Below are 5813 nucleotides of genomic sequence, written 5' to 3'. Positions count from 1 at the left end.
TTTAAGGAATCTCCACACTGTTTTCCATAGCGGCTGTACTAGTTTGCATTCCCACCAACAGTGTAAGAGGGTTCCCTTTTCTCCACACCCTCTCCAGCATTTATTGCTTGTAGACTTTTGGATAGCAGCCATCCTGGCTGGCGTGTAATGGTACCTCATTGTGGTTTTGATTTGCATTTCTCTAATAATGAGTGATGTTGAGCATCTTTTCATGTGTTTGTTAGCCATCTGTATGTCTTCTTTGGAGAAGTGTCTGTTTAGTTCTTTGGCCCATTTTTTGATTGGGTCATTTATTTTTCTGGAATTGAGCTGCAGGAGTTGCTTGTATATTTTTGAGATTAATCCTTTGTCTGTTTCTTCATTTGCTATTATTTTCTCCCAATCTGAGGGCTGTCTTTTCACCTTACTTATAGTTTCCTTTGTAGTGCAAAAGCTTTTAAGTTTCATTAGGTCCCATTTGTTTAGTTTTGCTTTTATTTCCAATATTCTGGGAGGTGGGTCATAGAGGATCTTGCTTTGATTTATGTCGGAGAGTGTTTTGCCTATGTTCTCCTCTAGGAGTTTTATAGTTTCTGGTCTTACATTTAGATCTTTAATCCATTTTGAGTTTATTTTTGTGTATGGTGTTAGAAAGTGTTCTAGTTTCATTCTTTTACAAGTGGTTGACCAGTTTTCCCAGCACCACTTGTTAAAGAGGTTGTCTTTTTTCCATTGTATATCCTTGCCTCCTTTGTCAAAGATAAGGTGTCCATAGGTTCGTGGATTTATCTCTGGGCTTTCTATTCTGTTCCATTGATCTATATTTCTGTCTTTGTGCCAGTACCATACTGTCTTGATGACTGTGGCTTTGTAGTAGAGTCTGAAGTCAGGCAGGTTGATTCCTCCAGTTCCATTCTTCTTTCTCAAGATTACTTTGGCTATTCGAGGTTTTTTGTATTTCCATACAAATTGTGAAATTCTTTGGTCTAGTTCTGTGAAAAATACCGTTGGTAGCTTGATAGGGATTGCATTGAATCTATAGACTGCTTTGGGTAGAATAGCCATTTTGACAATATTAATTCTTCCAATCCATGAACACGGTATGTTTCTCCATCTGTTTGTGTCCTCTTTGATTTCTTTCATCAGTGTTTTATAGTTTTCTATGTATAGGTCCTTTGTTTCTTTAGGTAGATATACTCCTAAGTATTTTATTCTTTTTGTTGCAATGGTGAATGGTATTGTTTCCTTAATTTCTCTGTCTGTTTTTTCATTGTTAGTATATAGGAATGCAAGGGATTTCTGTGTGTTAATTTTATATCCTGCAACTTTACTATATTCATTGATTAGCTCTAGTAATTTTCTGGTAGAGTCTTTAGGGTTTTCTATGTAGAGGATCATGTCATCTGCAAACAGTGAGAGTTTTACTTCTTCTTTTCCTATCTGGATTCCTTTTACTTCTTTTTCTGCTCTGATTGCTGTGGCCAGCACTTCCAACACTATGTTGAATAGTAGTGGTGAGAGTGGGCACCCTTGTCTTGTTCCTGATTTCAGGGGAAATGCCTTCAATTTTTCACCATTGAGGGTGATGCTTGCTGTGGGTTTGTCATATATAGCTTTTATTATGTTGAGGTATGTTCCTTCTATTCCTGCTTTTTGGAGAGTTTTAATCATAAATGAGTGTTGAATTTTGTCAAAGGCTTTCTCTGCATCTATTGAGATAATCATATGGTTTTTATCTTTCAATTTGTTAATGTGGTGTATTACATTGATTGATTTGCGGATATTAAAGAATCCTTGCATTCCTGGGATAAAGCCCACTTGGTCATGGTGTATGATTTTTTTAATATGTTGTTGGATTCTGTTTGCTAGAATTTTGTTAAGGATTTTTGCATCTATGTTCATCAGTGATATTGGCCTGTAGTTTTCTTTTTTTGTGGCATCTTTGTCTGGTTTTGGAATTAGGGTGATGGTGGCCTCATAGAATGAGTTTGGAAGCTTACCTTCTTCTGCAATTTTCTGGAAGAGTTTGAGTAAGATAGGTGTTAGCTCTTCTCTAAATTTTTGGTAGAATTCAGCTGTGAAGCCATCTGGTCCTGGGCTTTTGTTTGCTGGAAGATTTTTGATGACAGTTTCGATTTCCTTGCTTGTGATGGGTCTGTTAAGATCTTCTATTTCTTCCTGGTTCAGTTTTGGAAAGTTATACTTTTCTAAGAATTTGTCCATTTCATCCAAGTTGTCCATTTTATTGGCATAGAGCTGCTGGTAGTAGTCTCTTATGATCCTTTGTATTTCAGTGTTGTCTGTTGTGATCTCTCCATTTTCATTTCTAATTTTGTTAATTTGGTTTTTCTCTCTTTGTTTCTTAATGAGTCTTGCTAATGGTTTGTCAATTTTGTTTATTTTTTCAAAAAACCAGCTTTTAGCTTTGTTGATTTTTGCTATGGTCTCTTTAGTTTCTTTTGCATTTATTTCTGCCCTGATTTTTAAGATTTCTTTCCTTCTGCTAACTCTGGGGTTCTTCATTTCTTCCTTCTCTAATTGCTTTAGGTGTAGAGTTAGGTTATTTAATTGGTTTTTTTCCTGTTTCTTGATGTAAGCCTGTAATGCTATGAACCTTCCCCTTAGCACTGCTTTTACAGTGTCCCATAGGTTTTGGGTTGTTGTGTTTTCATTTTCATTCATTTCTATACATATTTTGATTTCTTTTTTGATTTCTTCTATGATTTGTTGGTTATTCAGAAGCGTGTTATTTAGCCTCCATATGTTTGAAGTTTTAACAATTTTTTCCCTGTAATTGAGATCTAATCTTACTGCACTGTGGTCAGAAAAGATAAGACTTCAGTCTGGACTGCTGACGATACTCAGTTTGGACTATGGGTGTCTCTCCTTTTCCTCGCCCCATCTTTGGGCTTAATTTACCAGTAGCGCCCAGGACTATCAACGCGCTTTTTCTAGCTCGCATTTCTGCTTTAATGTCTCCCGCAGAGCTAGGCCCTCTTGGTGTCTTAGGTGTTTCTTCCTGTTTTCTGAAGGATTCTTGACCTTTTGATCTTGGTGTTGATGGTTTTGAGTCTTTTCCATTTTGGTTCGATTTTTGTGCATTTTTGGCTGGAGTATCGCATACAGATTTCTTTACTGGAGCTTTTTCTTCAACTTCCTCATCAAAATCGTCATCATCATCGTCTTCATCATCGTCATCTTCATCAGCAGCAAGCCTTGCTCTTTTCTGGGGAATCTTTGCTACCACGTCCACAGGCAGAACGCTTTCCAGACACACTCAGGAGCTTCATATCCTCCTCCTCTGCATCTTCCGACTCTGCATCTTCCTCCACAACTCCTAAGTGCTGTCCACTGACATGCACAGGCCCTGAACCACACTTCAACCGTAAGACCACAGGGGGTGTAATTTCAAAGCCCCCAAGAGAAACCGTTGGCTGTACAGACATTTTCAAAGTTGCCAGTGTTACTTTAATTGGACTGCCTTCATAATTCATCACCTCTGCTTCAACAATGCGTACCTCATCCTTTGCTCCAGCCCCTAAACTGACCGTTCTTAAAGATAACTGGTGCTCATTTTCATCATTATCCATTTTGAAGTGATAATCTCTGTCAGCCTTTAGTTCACAACCGAAAAGATAGTTCTGGGGCCTCAAGGGGCTCGTGTCCATGTCCACTGAATCCTCCATGGGTTGGCGGCACGCACTTATGTGGGAGAGAAGCCGGACGGAATTAAACGACTACTGTTCGAACGAGCGGCCGCGCAGGAGCGCGTCCTCCGACCCAGAGGCCTGCTTAGGAGAGTCTCTCGGCCAACCGTGGGCGCAGGCCTGCTCTCCTCAGGGTCTGAGGGCCCGCCTCTGCCTGTGGAGGGAGAAGGCCTTTCTCCATCCAGTCCCCTGTGTTGCTAGGAGCCGGGTTGCTGATCCCAGAAGGCGAGCTTCAAAAGGAGGTAATTTATCATCTTTGAGTGGAACCCAACTGGTGAGGACTGGCTTCGTCATCCCCTGACAGTGCCCTTGGGGGGTGAAGGGGTGTGCGGTCTCTGACAGGAGCACCAGCCCCGTCACGCGGCTCCGCTCATGACCTGACACCTCCCAAAGGCCCCTCCTGACACCGTTGCACTGGGGGCTGGGATTTCAGTGCAGGAACTTGGAGGGGGGATGCAGACTTTGAGTCTGGTAACCTGTTACGAAGAAATAGGCATTGCTTCTGTCTCCCCACTAGGGTCCTCATCTTGGCAGAAGCTGCCTGAGTGCAGCTGGTCATTTTTAAACCTGTTGTCTTAACAGAGGTTACATTGTAAATACTTGGGTAAAACTTTAAAAAATATACCTTTTTTATAGTATTATTTTGACCTATATCATAAGGCATTTAGCAAGCAGCTATCCTTCCTAGCTCCCCTTTGAAAGCAGAAAGGTTACAAATGATAAATATTCAGGGCCCAGCAGACTCAGATACAGAGAAGGCACTCAGGTATGTAATGAACTGTGCGCTGTTCACATAAGACGCCATCCCATTTTGCCTCCATGTGAATCATAATTACAAAAAAATTGAATTCTTGACCTCCAAGTGTCTGAGTGGTGACGCTGGGTGTGATCGTGAGCTCTCTCTGAGCTGCGCCCCCCGCCCCAGCCGTCCCCACCACTGCGGGCGCTCATTCCTTGACATGGAGGCTGGGTTCAGGACCACCAAGCACCCTCATCGAAGCCGGGGAGTCTCGGGAGCTCGAGAGAAGCTGAAGGTCAGGTCTCTTTTCCGTCCTGACCGGAAAGTGGAGGGCTGGCTCCCTGAGGGTGGAGAGGTTCCCCAGGCCTGGGTGCTTCCCCCGGGAGCCTCCACTCCTGGCCTGGCCTGTAGCGTGAGGGGACGAGACGGGCTTCCTCCGTGTCCCTCTTGTGGCAGAAACAGACGCACATGGTCCGGCGGCTGTTAGCCTGGCTGGTCACAGAAGGACGGGCACATGGTGTCCTGCCCCTGCGTCTTGTCCCCTTTCTGTCCCTGCCTTCCCTGGGCCTGCTTCGCCCTCACCCCATCACCTTCATCCTGGGCAAACCCTGGGGCCAGATTGAGCATGGACGGCCAGGTGGCAGCCCGTGTCTCGAAGCCCGAGTCGGAATTAACACCCCCTAGGAAACACTCCTAGTCCCTGGCGTGATTCCGTCCTGCGCGGCCGCTCGTTCGAACAGTAGTTGATTTATAATATTGTTTTTAGTTTTAGTTTCAGATGTATAGCTAATCCATTCCTTTACAGATTCTTTTCCCATGTAGTTTATTACAGAATATTGAGTAGCATTCCCTGTGCTATATTATAGGTCCTTGTTGATATTTCACTTTATATGTAGTAGTGGATATATGTTAATCTCAGCCTCCTAATTTATCTTTGCCCACCACCAACCTTTCCTCTTTGGTAATTGTAAATTTGTTTTCAAAGTCTCTGAGTCTGTTTCTGTTTTGTAAATAAGTTCATTTGTATCATCTTTTTGTTTCCACATATAAATGAATCATGATATTTGTCTTTGTCTAACATTTCCTTTAGTATGATACTCTCTAGATCCGTTCATTCTGCTGCAAATGATATTATTTTGTTCTTTTTTATGGCTGAGTAATAGTCATTGTATATGTGTATTACATCTTTATCCATTCATCTGTCAGTGGATACTCATACTATTTCTGTATCTCGGCTGCTGTAAATAGTGCTGCAATGAATGCTGGAGTGAGTGTATCTTTTCAACTTACAGTTTTCTCTGGATATATGCTCAGAATTTGGATTGCTGGGCCCTACAATTGGGATTGCTGGTCCATATTGCTCGACCATAAACATAGCTCTATTTTTA

General features: G+C 42.2%; 1 pseudogene; it reads right to left on the bottom strand.

The window, feature by feature from the left end:
* Positions 1-2800: 2800 nt before the first annotated feature.
* On the bottom strand, positions 2801-3689 carry LOC133071571 (nucleophosmin-like; annotated as a pseudogene).
* Between the last annotated feature and the right edge of the window lie 2124 nt (positions 3690-5813).

This window comes from Dama dama, chromosome 17 (genome assembly GCF_033118175.1).
Source record: "Dama dama isolate Ldn47 chromosome 17, ASM3311817v1, whole genome shotgun sequence".
Taxonomy (NCBI): domain Eukaryota; kingdom Metazoa; phylum Chordata; class Mammalia; order Artiodactyla; family Cervidae; genus Dama; species Dama dama.
Note: the sequence above shows the minus strand (reverse complement) of the source record. Positions and strands in the feature narration are given on the sequence as shown.